Below are 16,490 nucleotides of genomic sequence, written 5' to 3' on the forward strand. Positions count from 1 at the left end.
ACCTGTGCCTTAATTTCTGCTTATTTGAGGCCACACATCTGCTTCTGAGCCACAGGCCTTCCCTGTGCCCCCAAATCGAGACCAAACCCTGAAAGTTTTGGAGGTGTCTTTTAAATGTTTTTTGGGGGCTATTATTATGGTTTTTTCTGTGATTGTTTTAATTTTTTATTATTATGCTATGCAAATTACATTTTTTATTATTATTTTATTTATGATTTTCAGCTTCATGCATTTCAATAATTTTACAACCATTTTAACATTTCAACAATCGACTTGCTTCCCCCTCTTTCTGAGGTTCCTTAGATTTGTTTTTAATATTTTGTGCATGTTCCAAATTAACTTAATTGACTCATTATTTGTCTACTTTAAATATATACTCTTATAAAATTGCAGGTTATTGCAATAATCCTGCCCACGTTCTTAATCTGTTTACAATTTATTTGTAAATATTCAATAAACCATTTCCATTATTTGTAAAAAGTTTGTTATCTTGATTTCTTATTCTTCCAGTAAGTCTCGCCATTTCTGCATATTCCATAAGTTTTGGTATCCATTCTTCTTTTGCTGGGAGTTCTTCTTTTCCATTTTTTGGAAAATGAAAGAAGAGGAAAATGGGTGTGGGTGTGTAAATTGCGTTTTTAATGTACACCGCCCAAGGATCTTCCAATGAAGGGCAGAATATAAATTTAACAACAACAACTAGTATGAGACACCACCTCATACTTTCCCATGGTGAATTAGAGAAAGGAGCAAAGCATTCACCTTTAACTCACCCCCCCCACCCCAAAAATGGGTAACCGGCTAATCCTGCACTGCTGGGGAGAAGATGTTTGTGTATAGAGAGAGACTGAGAGGTCACAGGTTGCCAATTTGCTTTACATTGAGAGAAGTGTGAGGGGAGATGTGAGCACATGAAATCAGCTCTGTGTAGGTCATCTGGCCATGTGGGTCACTTTTGGCATGGTGTCAGGGAGGCAGGTTCGAGCAAGTGCTTTGGCGCTGATTTAAAATTGGCGTTTGGTTTTTGCTGCCCAACTCCCCATGGGACTCTGAGTCCCCAAAGCCCATGATCGGTCAGAGAAGAATGGATGGAGGCAGGATCCAGTGGAAAGCAAGGCAGATCTTTATTTTCCTCCTTCCAAGTAGCGAGAGACCCTGACCCAAAGAGTGCAGGAACCTTGTAAAACTTGACATTGCCCAGCCCCTTAGCCAAAGACCACCCCAAAATCATCATAGGAGGTAGTCTACAGCAGAAATCCTGTCTGCCAGGATACCTGATAATGGTCACTGGTTGCATTCTTGGGCAGCCTGGCCATTCTTTGGTGATGGTTAATGTTAAGTTGTGGGTGAACATATCAGACGACACAGCAATTCTTCAAACAGCTCTTGTTTATTCACAGAACAGAACAGAACTGAACTGAAGGGTTCAGCCAGCTTGCTTATACAGAGCTCCACTACAACGCAACAGTAACCACTTTCTGTAACTATCCAATCACTGAACATCACTTTCAATCCCTTATTTGCATATGTGGGCCTGAGTGAAAACTATCTGCAGTATCTCCCTGCTGGCCCAGGGTGAGAACTTCAGTACATAACAGTTAATACTTTAGTTCATGGGTAGGCAAACTAAGGCCCAGGGGCCGGATCCGGCCCAATCGCCTTCTCAATCCGGCCCACAGACAGTCCAGGAATCAGCGTGTTTTTACATGAGTAGAATGTGTGCTTTTATTTAAAATGCATCTGCATTATTTGTGGGGCATAGAAATTTGTTCATCCCCCCCCAATATAGTCCGGCCCCCCACAAGGTCTGAGGGACAGTGGACCGGCCCCCTGCTGAAAATGTTTGCTGACCCCTGCTATGTTAACTCCTGCTGAAGCTGGGTAGAATATTGCTTCTGAGATGCTCCGGTTTGTCGTAAATTTGGAAGAGCCAGGTTTTGCGGCTGGAGTGAGGCCTGGGTTCAAATTTCCCTCAGCCTTGGTGATTGGGTTATTGTGGGGCTATTGTTGGTTTCATGCTTTGTGGACCTGAAATGTGCACACATTTTCTCTCTTTGTCACTCAGATAGACACACAGACCAAAACTGTTGGTTTTTTCTTTATCTTAAAGTGGTCAATATTGCTACTTAGGACCCAGGTTGGTTTCAGAGATGTATGTTTGCAGTTTGACCTTCCTTAGCTGCACACATGTGGTCTCTCGACTTTTTGCCTAATTAAAAGGGGAGTTACTTTCTGCACCGGGTGAAGGAAGGGATGTGGTAGGATAATTGGTTAATTGAAACTGTGCTTAATTTGATCAAAGGTCTTGTAAGCTGCTGGTGAGGAGGAGTGATGGCTTGCAATGTTTGGTTGTTACGTTTTTGAAAATAAAACCAAGAAAAGGTATTGTGGACAACTGTTTATTCCTATGCGCCATTCGCTGTGCACACTCTGTGTTGATGAGGAATTTCAACCAAAACTAACCCCCTTCCTGTTTGTTTCCTTGAAAAACCAGTCAAGAAACATGTGAGGAATCATTTGGGTCACCCATTTGGCTTGCTAGGTCCCTTCAGCACCCCATAACTTCAGGCTTCTGTGGTGGGGCCTGGTGAAGTCCAAAGTCAAGCAGTGGGGCCTGGACATGTTGCTCATGGTTGTGTTGTTAACCAATTAACTGCTCTTGAACAAAGTGTGCCTTTCACTTTACATTGGGGAAAACCGTATTCTGTGTGTTTCTTAATACCTTTTTGGTGTTTTGAAACCTTTTGAGTGACACAGAAGAAGTTCCAAAGGAAGAGGTTGCAGGAGATCACAATGAGTGGTTCACCTAATGAATTTTACCTGTAAGCTGTATTTTCTCCAAAAAAGGAGAGATATGTACCTTATATTGCTATGTGCAGATTTTCTGTGTTCTGAAGCCTGGCAAATATTTTACATTTTTGCCATTGAATTTGGCGTTGTGCCTTGTTTTCTAATTGAGACAGTTAGAAGATAAGAAATCTGCGATGGCGCAGTTATCTGTTTTTTGGACGTGATTGAGGATTGCAGAGCCAGAGGCAAAGAGGTCTGGAGAGATAAAATCAAATATGAAAATATGAAAATATTGTGAGAGGCAGGACTGAGATATTGATACGCTTTGAGGTTCAGACTGTGGGAAGTCATAAGATCAAAATTACAATTCGGAAGACAATTTGATCTTTTTAATTTTATTTTATTATTTTTATTGGATTATTATTTGATATGTTAATTTGATGTTTTTTATAGGAAAATTAATAAACACTCTAACAACAACAACAAAAAAAAGAAATCTGTAATGTGGAAAGCTGGGACTAAAAAGATCGCTAGGTAATAACTGCTTGTTGAAAAAAAACCCAAACGTATCTTGTAATTCATGGCGTGAGATCTTCTGAGTAAGTCTGCCATCTAGATCATTTGCATAGATTTCCATCCCTGGCACTTAATAACTCCCCCAATTTTATCCCCATCATTAGGAAGCTGGGCTGCTTAGTGGTGAGACAAGAGTTCCGCCAACGGCAGCATCATGCTACAGATTTGTTTGATTTGGCTCATCTTGAGTTTCTTTGAGGGTAACTTTTCACAGAGATGTCATTCTTTGCAAATTTCTCCGGCAGGCGTTAAGGATTCAGTAACCTATTGTTGTTTTTTCCTCCTCTCCTCTCAGAAGCCAGAGGGCAGATTGTCGTCACCCAGACCCCAGCTTCTTTACAGGCGAATCCTGGGGACGAAGTCACCATCGAGTGCCAAGCTTTCTCTTCCATGAGTGATGATATGGCCTTATATCAGTTTAAACCAGGACAGAGACCCAAGCTTCATGATGCTACGAGCCGTTTTGAAGGGACCCCAGATCGCTTCAATGGTACCTACAGTAACACTGACTTCTCCTTCACCATCAGCGACGTCCATGAAGAGGACGAAGGGATATATTTCTGTGCCCAAAACTACAGCTTTCCTCTCCACAGTGATACACTTCAGTACAAAAACCACCTCAGTGCATGAAGGCAGGGGAGAGAAATGGAACTGGTGTTTTGCAGCAGCAGCAGCAGCAGCAGCACCCTTCTAGCTTGCTGGAATGGAGGGTGAGAGAACAACTGAAAGCCCATGCAGATCAACCAAAAGAAGGCCAGGTTTTTGGATTCTCTAAGAACTTTGCTTCCAGGGAAGCTGTGTTAAAGAGGCGGCAGCTTCACCTCAGCCTCAGTCCAAGGCACAGGTACACCAAAAGCTGCCTTGCACTGAGTCAAACTATTGGTCCACCCAGCCCAGGGCTGGATTAGCCACTAAGCAAGATAAGGACGCAGGCGGTACAGTGGTCTAAACCACTGAGCCTAGGGCTTGCTGGTCGGAAGGTCGGCAGTTCGAATCCCTGCGACAGAGTGAGCTCCTGTTGCTCGGTCCCAGCTCCTGCCCACCTAGCAGTTCGAAAGTAGATAAATAGGTACTGCTCCAGCGGGAAGGTAAACGGCGTTTCCGTGTGCTGCTCTGGTTTTGCCAGAAGCGGCTTAGTCATGCTGGCCACATGACCCAGAGAAACTGTCTGTTGGCCTGTAAAGCGAGATGAGTGCTGCAACCCCAGAGTCGTTCGCGACTGGACTTAACTGTTAGGGATCCTGTACCTTTACCTAAGATAAGGACATGCTTAGGGCATCAAGAGAATGGGGGCACCACAGAAATATCTCTTTGCCAAGTTTTTACATTAATGGTCACAAATTGCACTGCTGAGCATTCCTTTTCTGAGTTGAAGTATATTAAAAAATCCCAACAGAGCAGCCATGCGACAAGGCAAGCTGAATGTCTTATAAATATAGAAGCAGTTGGTTTTCCTAGATGCATCTGTGGATTAGGAAGTTGTGGGACAGAGTGATGCGCCAGTTTGCACCCACGATTGAGGGGGCCAGCGCCACATGCTGATGTGTTGCGTGCGCACCGAGTGGCTTGTACATGTGATGTGAGCACCTTGCGCAGCGGGTGCGCATGGCGTGAGCATGTTGCTGTGGAATATTGAGGGGGGCGTGCCCTTCCTTGAAAATTTTGGGGGGTCCTCAGCCCCTCAGCCGCCCCTAGAGGGCGCACCTGGCGATAGGTGTGGTGACACACTGATGTGGTGTGGTCTGCTTGGGGTGAATCAGATGCCAGAATCACTGGTACCAGCAGAAACCAGATCAACCACTTCTCATCTCTAAGGGATCAAAAATATGAAGCAATTGACTTTTTGAATCGTGAGGATTAAATGGCTGGTTTATTAAGGACCAAAATGCATGCTATACAGTAGTACCTTGGTTCTCAAACACCTTGGTACTCAAACAACTTGGAACCCAAATACTGCAAACCTGGAAGTAAGTGTTCCGGTTTGTGAACCTTTCTCAGAAGCCGAATGTGTTCCGTTTTGAGTGTTACGCTGAGGGCTGTCTGTTTTTGCTATTTATTTTGTGTTTTTGTTCTTGCGGCTCTTTTTGTTTTGTTTTTGTGACTGTGTGGAACCCAGTTCAGCTACTGATTGATTGATTGACTATGTGACTGCAGTACATTGTTCATTGCTTTCATTTTATAGATCAATTGTCTCATTAGATAGTAAAATCCATGTTAAATTGCTGTTTTAGGGGTTGTTTTTAAAAGTCTGGAACGGATTAATCCATTTTCCATTACTTCCTATGGGAAAGCGTACCTTGGTTTTGGAACGCTTCCAGAATGGATTAAGTTTGAGAACCAAGGTACCACTGTACTAAGCACACGTTTTAAAAAAAACATGCATACTCATTTTGACGGCAAAGCAGCCAAAGAGGGACCTGAACTGGATTAGGGCTCTACCAGTTACCCACTGAAGACTGCGATCTGGTTTCTATTTGTACCCCTCACCCCCAAGTGCTGTTTTCAGTAAACAGCAGATTTGAACAGATCTCTGTATGTCATACCCTCCAACATTTCTCCAATGAAAATAAGGATATCCTATGCTATTACTATTTAAATTTAAATAGTAATAGTAATAGATTTAAATTTGGTGGACAGAATGCCTGAAGAACTATGGATGGAGGCTTGTAACATTATACAGGAGGCAGCAACGAAAACCATCCCAATGAAAAGGAAATGCAAGAAAGCAAAGTGGCTGTCCAATGAGGCCTTACAAATAGCGGGGGAGAGAAGGCAAGCAAAATGCGAGGGAGATGGTGAAAGATACAGGAAATTGAATGCAGATTTCCAAAGAATAGCAAGGAGAGACAAGAAGACCTTCTTAAACGAGCAGTGCAAAGAAATAGAGGAAAGCAATAGAATGGGAAGAACCAGAGATCTGTTCAAGAAAATTGGAGATATGAAAGGAACATTTCGTACAAAGATTTCCATAATAAAGGACAAAAGTGGAAAGGACCTAACAGAAGCAGAAGACATCAAGAAGAGGTGGCAAGAATACACAGAGGAATTATACCAGAAAGAAATGGATGTCTCGTATACCCCAGGTAGTGTGGTTGCTGACCTTGAGCCAGACATCCTGCAGAGTGAAGTCAAATGGGCCTTAGAAAGCACTGCAAATAACAAGGCCAGTGGAAGTGATGGTATTCCAGCTGAACTATTTAAAATTTTAAAAGATGATGCTGTTAAGGTGCTACACTCAATATGCCAGCAAGTTTGGAAAACTCAGCAGTGGCCAGAAGATTGGAGAAGATCAGTCTACATCCCAATCCCAAAGAAGGGCAGTGCCAAAGAATGCTCCAACTACCGCACAATTGCACTCATTTCACACGCTAGCAAGGTTATGCTTAAAATTCTACAAGGAAGGCTCAAGCAGTATGTGGACCGAGAACTCCCAGAAGTGCAAGCTGGATTTAGAAGAGGCAGAGGAACCAGAGACCAAATTGCAAACATGCGCTGGATTATGGAGAAAGCTAGAGAGTTCCAGAAAGACATCTACTTCTGCTTCATTGACTATGCAAAAGCCTTTGACTGTGTCGACCACGGCAAACTATGGCAAGTTCTTAAAGAAATGGGAGTGCCTGATCACCTCATCTGTCTCCTGAGAAATCTCTATGTGGGACAAGAAGCTACAGTTAGAACTGGATATGGAACAACTGATTGGTTCAAAATTGGGAAAGGAGTACGACAAGGCTGTATTTTGTCTCCCTGCTTATTTAACTTATATGCAGAATTCATCATGCGAAAGGCTGGACTGGATGAATCCCTAGCCGGAATTAAGATTGCCGGAAGAAATATCAACAACCTCAGATATGCAGATGACACAACCTTGATGGCAGAAAGTGAGGAGGAATTAAAGAACCTTTTAATGAGGGTGAAAGAGGAGAGCGCAAAATATGGTCTGAAGCTCAGCATCAAAAAAACGAAGATCATGGCCACTGGTCCCATCACCTCCTGGCAAATAGAAGGGGAAGAAATGGAGGTAGTGAGAGATTTTACTTTCTTGGGCTCAATGATCACTGCAGATGGTGACAGCAGCCACGAAATTAAAAGACGCCTGCTTCTTGGGAGAAGGGCAATGACAGGCCTAGACAGCATCTTGAGAAGTAGAGACATCACCTTGCCAACAAAGGTTCGTATAGTTAAAGCTATGGTTTTCCCAGTAGTGATGTATGGAAGTGAGAGCTGGACCATAAAGAAGGCTGATCGCCGAAGAATTGATGCTTTTGAATTATGGTGCTGGAGGAGACTCTTGAGAGTCCCATGGACTGCAAGAAGATCAAACCTCTCCATACTGAAGGAAATCAACCCTGAGTGCTCACTGGAAGGACAGATTGTGAAGCTGAGGCTCCAGTACTTTGGCCACCTCATGAGAAGAGAAGACTCCCTGGAGAAGACCCTGATGTTGGGAAAGATGGAGGGCACAAGGAGAAGGGGACGGCAGAGGACGAGATGGTTGGATAGTGTTTTCGAGGTTACCAGCATGAGTTTGACCAAACTGCGGGAGGCAGTGGAGGACAGAGGTGCCTGGCGTTCTCTGGTCCATGGGGTCACGAAGAGTCGGACACGACTAAACGACTAAACAACAACAACAACATGCTATTACTATTACTATTACTCCTATTACTATTACTATTACTGTTACTGTTACTGTTACTGTTACTGTTACTGTTACTATTACTACCCACCCATCTGACTGGGTTTCACCAGTCACTCTGGGCATCTTCCGACATATATAAAAACGTAATAAAACATTAAACATTTAAAAAAAAACTTCCCTGCACAGGATTGCCTTCAGACAGCTCTGCTGTCGTTTAACTCCATACCCGACAACATTTCACCAATGAAAATAGGAACATCCTTAGGAATCTAAGTATCAAATCAGAATCCGGGACGGCTTCTCTAAATCAGGGACGTCCCTGGAAAAGAGGGTCTGTCATTCATTGCTCTCAGTAAGATTGCTCTCCGTATCTTCCTTGAGTTCCTTCTGCATCATGAGCTAGAACCTCCTCCATGACACTTCTTCTGCCCTGAAGCACAATCCCCACAGGAAGGGGCACTAAATCCCTTGCGCCTCTTCTACTCATTTGCATCGATTTCCATTCTTGACACTTAATAACTGCTCCAGTTTTATCCCCATCATTCTGAAGCTGGGCTGATTGGGGGCGATAGTACCTGGGAGGCAACAGAAAGGTTACGTGAACAGCAGCATCATGTTACAGATTTGTTCCATTTGGCTCATCTTGTGCTTCTCGGAGCGTAAGTTTTAAGAGTGGTGTTGTTCTCTCTGAGCTTCTAAGGTAAATGTAATGGATTTACGATTGTGCTTTATTCCTCTCCTCCTAGAATCCATGGGACAGATTGCCATCACTCAGACCCCAGCTTCCTTAAAGGCACGTTTTGGGGACACAGTCACCATCAAGTGCCAAGCTTCCTCTTCCATGAGTGATGATATGGCCTTATATCAGTTTAAACCAGGACAGAGACCCAAGCTACTTATTCATGATGCTAAGAGCCGTTTTGAAGGGACCCCAGATCGCTTCAATGGTACCTACAATAACACTGACTTCTCCTTCACTATCAGCGACGTCCGTGCTGAGGACGAAGCAGACTATTACTGTATCCAAGAGTACAGCACTCCTCTCCACAGTGATACACTTCAGTACAAAAACCACCTCAGTGCATGAAGGCAGGGGAGAGAAATGGAACTGGTATTTTGCAGCAGCAGCAGCAGCAGCAGCAGCAGCACCCTTCTAGCTTGCTGGAATGAGGGTGAGAGAACAACTGAAAGCCCATGCAGATAAACCAAAAGAAGGCCAGGTTTTTGGATTCTCTAAGAACTTTGCTTCCAGGGAAGCTGTGCACAATGTTAAAGAGGTGGCAGCTTCACCTCAGCCTCAGTCCAAGGCACAGGTGATTCAGAAGCTGCGCAGGGGCGCCGACTTATAAAAAATATTGGGGGGGCCCATACCGGGGTCCTGCCCCTGGAAGTTTTCTAAATTTTAGATGAAAATTAGTGAGTTTTAAAGTTTTTTAAAAGTATTTTAGAGTCATATGATCAACATTAGAACCCCGAAAACTCGACTCTCTATAACTCCACACTCCGGGAAACTCGACAAGCCTGAAACACTTTTTGGCTTTGAAAAAAGAAACAAAACATAAACACGCTTGGTATTTTCGTAAAAAGCTAATTTAATTTACAGTAACAATTATGCTTATAGACTATTACAGAGCAGTGAATATATAGCTCTGAAAAGACTGAAATGATATTTAAATAAATCCTAAACTATCATTAAAAGAATAAAACATAAAATATTGCTGTCGCACGGTAATAGCACTTTGATTAAAAAGTGAAATAGCTAATTTAAGCTTACTTTGAATAAGGCTGAGGGTTCATTAAATAAAAATAATATCTCAAAGTTAATGCTTTAATACAGTTAATAAAGTTAATACAGTATGCCTAATACTGTATGTAAATACTGTAATACTGTATGTAAATAACGGGCTTTAATTGGGTCATACACCCTAAAAATATTTAAGTATTTGAAAATAACTAATACAGTACTATTGTAATATAGAAATACAGTACTAAACTAGTACTAATATTTCGAAACTGAAAATTTAACATTCTGTATGTATTTAATTCTCTATTTTATAAAGATTTTTAATATCTGACAGTGAGTTTGGAGTAGCCCAATGCAAAAATCCTGAGGATCCATGTGGATCCATGCTTTGTAACCACGTTTTTGCACCACTGTGACCCTAGGCAACAGTGGGTGCGTGATTTTTTTGGTGCAAGATGTAGCCATGGACATGCTATGTGATCTGATGGTGATTTTGCGGTGACCCAATGCAAAAATCCTGAGGATCCATGTGGATCCATGCTTTGTAACCACGTTTTTGCACCACTGTGACCCTAGGCAACAGTGGGTGCGTGATTTTTTTGGTGCAAGATGTAGCCATGGACATGCTATGTGATCTGATGGTGATTTTGCGGTGACCCAATGCAAAAATCCTGAGGATCCATGTGGATCCATGCTTTGTAACCACGTTTTTGCACCACTGTGACCCTAGGCAACAGTGGGTGCGTGATTTTTTTGGTGCAAGATGTAGCCATGGACATGCTATGTGATCTGATGGTGAATTTGGGGTGACCCAATGCAAAAATCCTGAGGATCTATGTGGATCCGTGCTTTGTAACCACGTTTTTGCACCACTGTGACCCTAGGCAACAGTGGGTGCCAGATTTTTTTGGTGCAAGATGTAGCCATGAACATGCTATGTGATCTGATGGTGAATTTGGGGTGACCCAATGCAAAAATCCTGAGGATCCATGTGGATCCGTGCTTTGTAACCACGTTTTTGCACCACTGTGACCCTAGGCAACAGTGGGTGCGTGATTTTTTTGGTGCAGGCTGTAGCCATGGACATGCTATGTTATCTGATGGTGAATTTGAGGTGACCCAGTGCAAAGATCCTGTGGATCCATGCTTTGTAACCACGTTTTTGCACCATTGAAGCCCCAGGCAACAGTGGGTGCGTGATTTTTTTGGTACAGACTGTAGCCATGGACATGTAATGTGATCTGATGGTGAATTTGGGGTGACCCAATGCAAAAATCCTGAGGATCCATGTGGATCCGTGCTTTGTCACCACGTTTTAAATGGGGAGGGAAGGAAAAACACAGAAGGGACAAGAAGCACAAGAGGGGTGTGCGGAGAAGCAGCTGGCTAAGAATGCAGGCGATGAGTTTAACGGGGTGGGGGGGAGGAAAGGAAGGCAAAAGTCCCCCCCCCCCAAGCCAGCCCTCTCTCTCTCTCTCTCCCCCACCTGGAGCCTGCACGCAGTGTGACTAGGAAAGAATTAGAAGGAAGGACTCGATCCTTTCCTTAACTCTCTGCTTGCCAGGAGGGCAGGGGATTCCCTGCTCTTTGTTGAGTTTGAGCAAACGCAGCAACAGAAGCGGGTGGGCAGTAAGACCCTGAGGAAAGCTTCTGCCTTCCCTCCGCCCGACTGCCCGATCTTATTTTTGCCTGATTTTTGCCTATTTTTGCCCCTGCGCTCCGGCGAGTCAGCTCCAAGGACCACACATTCGCTCAATAACACGCACAGAGCGAAATTTACGGTAATAATTTTCTTAAATTATTGGGGGGGTGGAGCCCCCCCCAAACGAATTTTTGAGGGGGCTCGGGCCCCCTCAGGCCCCATGGAGTCGGCGCCTATGAAGCTGCATTGCACTGAGTCAAACTATTGGTCCACCCAGCCCAGGGCTAGATTAACCACTAAGCAAGATGAGGACGCAGGCTGTACAGTGGTCTAAACCACTGAGCCTAGGGCTTGCCGGTTGGAAGGTCGGCAGTTCGAATCCCTGCGACAGAGTGAGCTCCTGTTGCTCGGTTCCTGCTCCTGCCAACCTAGCAGTTCAAAAGTAGATAAATAGGTACTGCTCCGGCGTGAAGGTAAACGGTGTTTCCGTGTGCTGCTCTGGTTTGCCAGAAGCGGCTTAGTCATGCTGGCCACATGACCCGGAAAAACTGTCTGCGGACAAATGCCGGCTCCCTTGGCCTGTAAAGCGAGATGAGTGCCGCAACCGCAGAGTCATTCACGACTGGACTTAACTGTCAGGGGTCCTTTACTTTACCTAAGATAAGGACATGCTGGGTTCAACTCACGTTCAGCTGCAACTGACATTATTCCGTTTTGTTGTGTTTGCGGCCAATAAAGGCTCTGTAACCATGTCAGTACACGTAACTGACCACTTCATTTCTGGTTTGCATGAAATCATTTCCAAATAAGGAATATGATTTGTAAGGATCACATTTCCGGAGTGGGGTGGAGGAAGTCAATACATTGATAACTGTTGCGACTAAGTGTCTGCAAGTGCTGTGTAGGATGTGTGAAACAAGTACAATGAAGCATACATGAATTTGGGCTGTGTTTTGCACTCTGATTTCACAATAATATCATTTGGGAAGAAAGAAGCAACCAAATCAATTTTATAGGAGGGAGGGAAGGACATGACATGGTAAATCACCACAGAACTGTCACTCTGATTGGTTAAATCCTAAATTGTATTGTTTTCCAACACAGTTAAGAAAACTGGAAGCAAAGAAGTATTAACCGTAAACGAAGGTCCCTGAGTTGACATTGGCCTATCATATTCCAACATGCACAGTTGTTTTATATTCCATGTTAGAGCTTTCCGTAATTCCCACTCAGCCTTACTAACAACATATCCTCCAATGTTACCTTCTTCATATTGGGCTTTTTGAAGACAATGTGCATTTTAAATTTGAAATGCCCATTCAGTGCTTATTTGAGTTCATAACACTGACAAAGTTAGTTGAGCCAACTGGTACAGCTCATGAGTTCCATGACATGCTGAGCACTTTTGACGTGCTTTTGAACTGCTAGGTTGGCAGAAGCTGGGACCGAACAATGGAAGATCACCTTGTCGCAGGGATTCGAGCCGCTGACCTTCCGATCGGCAAGTCCAAGCAGCGCAGTGGTTTGCACCATAGCGCCACCCACATCCCTCTATTCAACAATAGCTCATCTTAAAAAGAGTTTCAGAAGGTCATGCTACTTCAAGTTACCTCTTGACTTCAGGAATGATTCCAGCTCATCCTTGTTCCTGTTCTGTACATGGAATATGAAGAGTGGAGTTCTGGGATGGTGATTCTATATCCATGTTATTGGCATTAAGAACGACTCCCTTCCTTCTCCAAGACAACATGTGACGACACTTTAATTCTGTCCATGTCAAACAGCATAATATTTAGGTTCTAGGTATGTAGCTGCAAGTATCACTTCATATTCAAACTGCTGCTTTTCATATATATTTTTCCTCATGCTGCCTACCAACATGCTAGAAAACTCTATTGACTGCACTTTAGCAATTGCCAGCTGGCACCTCGACCATGCCCCACTGAAATCCCCTGTGGCCACCTGCTCAGATGGCAGAATTATCGTTGCCACTCGGGCAGGTGCTGGTGCAACTGTCAAGTTTCTGAACTGATATTCAGTCCTTCTCACAGGTTCCAGTGGCCCCAAATTGCTATGTCTTGACACAGCTCCCATCGTTCCAACAGTCTCTCCAACATATCACAGCTTCAGCGCCATCTTGGAGGGCAATTCAAGTTGTGCTTCTACCATTCTCTCTCTCTCTCTCTCTCTCTCTCTCTCTCTCTCTCTCTCTCTCTCTCTCTCTCTCTCTCACACACACACACACACACACACACACCCAACTCTCCCAAAGCCCAAGTTGACCCACTGGACCCCCTTGCTGAGTGGGATCCAAACCTTGCTCCACCACCCAGAGTATATTCAGAAGCTGGCTGAGTTCTGCAGTGTGTGTGGGAATTAGATCAATCGATGGATCAATTGATCCATCCATCCATCCATCCATCCATCCATCCATCCATCCATCCATGCCACCTTTGCTCCAAGGAGCTCACGCTGGCTAACAAAATTCTCCCTTTCCCATTGTATTGTTACAGCAACCCCATGAGGTATGTTAGGATATAAGAAGATGTGCTTAGTTCAAGCTCATCCCGAGAACTCCTTGGCTGAGTGAGATTTGGACCCTGGTTGGCTCGTGCCATTCCAACACACTAACTGCTTCCGTGCCCTGGCTCTCTGGATATCAGTTCAGGAGATGAGATACGGCTCTAATGGAGAAATCCACACGTTATTTGAGATTTCAACAAGAACTAGACAAAAAAATATATCAATTAATGAAAGACCTAAGCTGAGAACTAAGGACCTGAAAAGACAGGAGAGGGGTAACTTTGTGAGATGCTTGGTTTGCCAAGACAGCTCACTGCTTCTCTCAAGGGCACCAGAGGGGATTACAGTGGATTATAGTTCATCATAGGGACGCGGGTGGTGCTGTGGGTTAAACCACAGAGCCTAGGACTTGCCGATTAGAAGGTTGGCGGTTTGAATCCCCAGCTCCTGCCAACCTAGAAGTTCGAAAGCACGTCAAAGTGCAAGTAGATAAATAGGTACTGTTCCGGCGGGAAGGTAAACGGGGTTTCTGTGTGCTTCTCTGGTTCGCCAGAAGTGGCTTAGTCATGCTGGCCACATGACCCGGAAGCTGTACTATTCTATTGTTTTACTCTATTTCTTTGCATTGATTGTTTAAGAAGGCCTTCTTGTCTCTCTTTGCTATTTTTTGGAAATCTGCATTCAATTTCCTGTATCTTTCACTATCTCCCTCACATTTTGCTTGCCTTCTCTCCCCCGCTATTTGTAAGGCCTCGTTGGACAGCCACTTTGCTTTCTTACATTTCCTTTTCATTGGGATGGTTTTAGTTGCTGCCTCCTGTATAATGTTACAAGCCTCCATCCATAGTTCTTCAGGCACTCTGTCCAGCAAATCTAAATCCTTAAACCTGTTCCTCACTTCCACTATGTATTCATAAGGGATTTGACTTAGATTGTATCTTACCGGCCCAGTGGTTTTTCCTACTTTCTTCAGTTTAAGCTTGAATTTTGCTATAAGAAGCTGATGATCTGAGTCGTCTCTTGTGTTGTTGGAAAAGAGTGTTTGTGATGACCAGCTTGTTCTCTTGGCAGAACTCTATTAGCCTTTGCCCTGCTTCGTTTTGAACTCCAAGACCAAACTTGCTAGTTGTTCCTTTTATCTCTTGACACCCTACTTTAGTATTCCAATCCCCTATAATGAGAAGAACATCCTTCTTTGGTGTCATTTCTATAAGGTGTTGTAAGTCTTCATAGAATTGGTCAATTTCAGTTTCTTCAGCACCAGTTGTTGGTGCATAAACTTGGATTACTGTGATGTTAAAAGGTCTGCCTTGGATTCGTATTGAGATCATTCTATCATTTTTGAGATTGCATATCAGTACAGCTTTTGCCACTCTTTTGTTGACTATGAGGGCCACTCCATTTCTTTTACGGGATTCTTGCCCACTGTAGACGGGGGGAGCTCCCGTTGCTCAATCCTTGCTCCTGCCAACCTTCGAAAGCACGTCAAAAGTGCAAGTAGATAAATAGGTACTGCTCCTGCGGGAAAGTAAACGGCGTTTCCCTGCGCTGCTCTGGTTCGCCAGAAGTGGCTTAGTCATGCTGGCCACATGACCCAGAAGCTGTACGTCAGCTCCCTCGGCCAATAAAGCGAGATGAGCGCCGCAACCCCAGAGTCACCTGCGACTGGACCTAATGGTCAGGGGTCCCTTTACCTTTTAGGCTGATGCCATGATTCTAAATTGTAAATATACATTCAGGGCATACTTGAGGCACTCTCACATCCAGATTATTTCCTGAACTCCCCCAATATTTCAAATATTTACATCTCATACTTGTCGTTTTTCTGTTCATGGACTTTGCAAAGGAGAGTCCAGGGGTGACTATCTTATATTCATGTCATTGGCATGAAGAATAATTCCCACCCTCTTGCTTGGCAACATGGGATGACACTTGGCTTTAATTCTGTGCATGTCACATAACCAGGATATTTAGGTTCTAGGCATATAGCTGCAAGTATGATTACTCCATATTCAAAAAATGATTTTTCATGTGTTTACTCCTCATGCTGCCTACCAATGTGCTAGAAACCTGAATTGGCAGGACTTTAGAGATTGCCAGCTGACGCCTCAACCGTGTCTCATAGAAATCCCCTGTGACCACCTGCTCAGATCACAGCGTTTTCGTTGCCACTTTGGCAGGTGACAAAGCAGCTGTCAGTTTCTGGTGTCTTCTAAGCTTGTATAGTTATTATCTCCATGACTCTGGGGGTCACATAACTGCCAAAATTCCTCTCATGGAAACAGGAACATCCTAAGGAAAAGCGGGACATGCAAGCATCAAATCATAAACTGAGATGGTTTCTGGAAATCCAGGACTGTCCCTGGAAAACAAGGGATCCTTGGAATATCTGAGTTCCCTCACCTTTCTGGTTCCCTAGGCCTGTTCTAGACTTCACAATGGTTCATATTTGCAGAGCACATATGAGAAAGCTAATCTCTTGGCATGCACATAGAACAAAGGTTTCACACTTAGTTGTGTATATTTACAATGCATGCGCTTAATGGACAGCAACATGAAAGAATGAAGAGAGGCAACAG

General features: G+C 43.9%; 1 gene segment (V, D, J or C); it reads left to right on the top strand.

Moving 5' to 3' along the window:
- Nucleotides 1-3,484: 3,484 nt before the first annotated feature.
- The window catches only part of LOC309354874 (Ig kappa chain V region Mem5-like), a 29,307-nt gene continuing 16,301 nt past the window's right edge, over nucleotides 3,485-16,490 (top strand). Inside the window, exons 1-2 of the V gene segment in view lie at nucleotides 3,485-3,566; nucleotides 3,662-3,950.

The sequence above is a fragment of the Podarcis melisellensis genome (genome assembly GCF_964234715.1).
Source record: "Podarcis melisellensis genome assembly, chromosome: 13".
Classification (NCBI taxonomy): Eukaryota; Metazoa; Chordata; class Lepidosauria; order Squamata; family Lacertidae; genus Podarcis; species Podarcis melisellensis.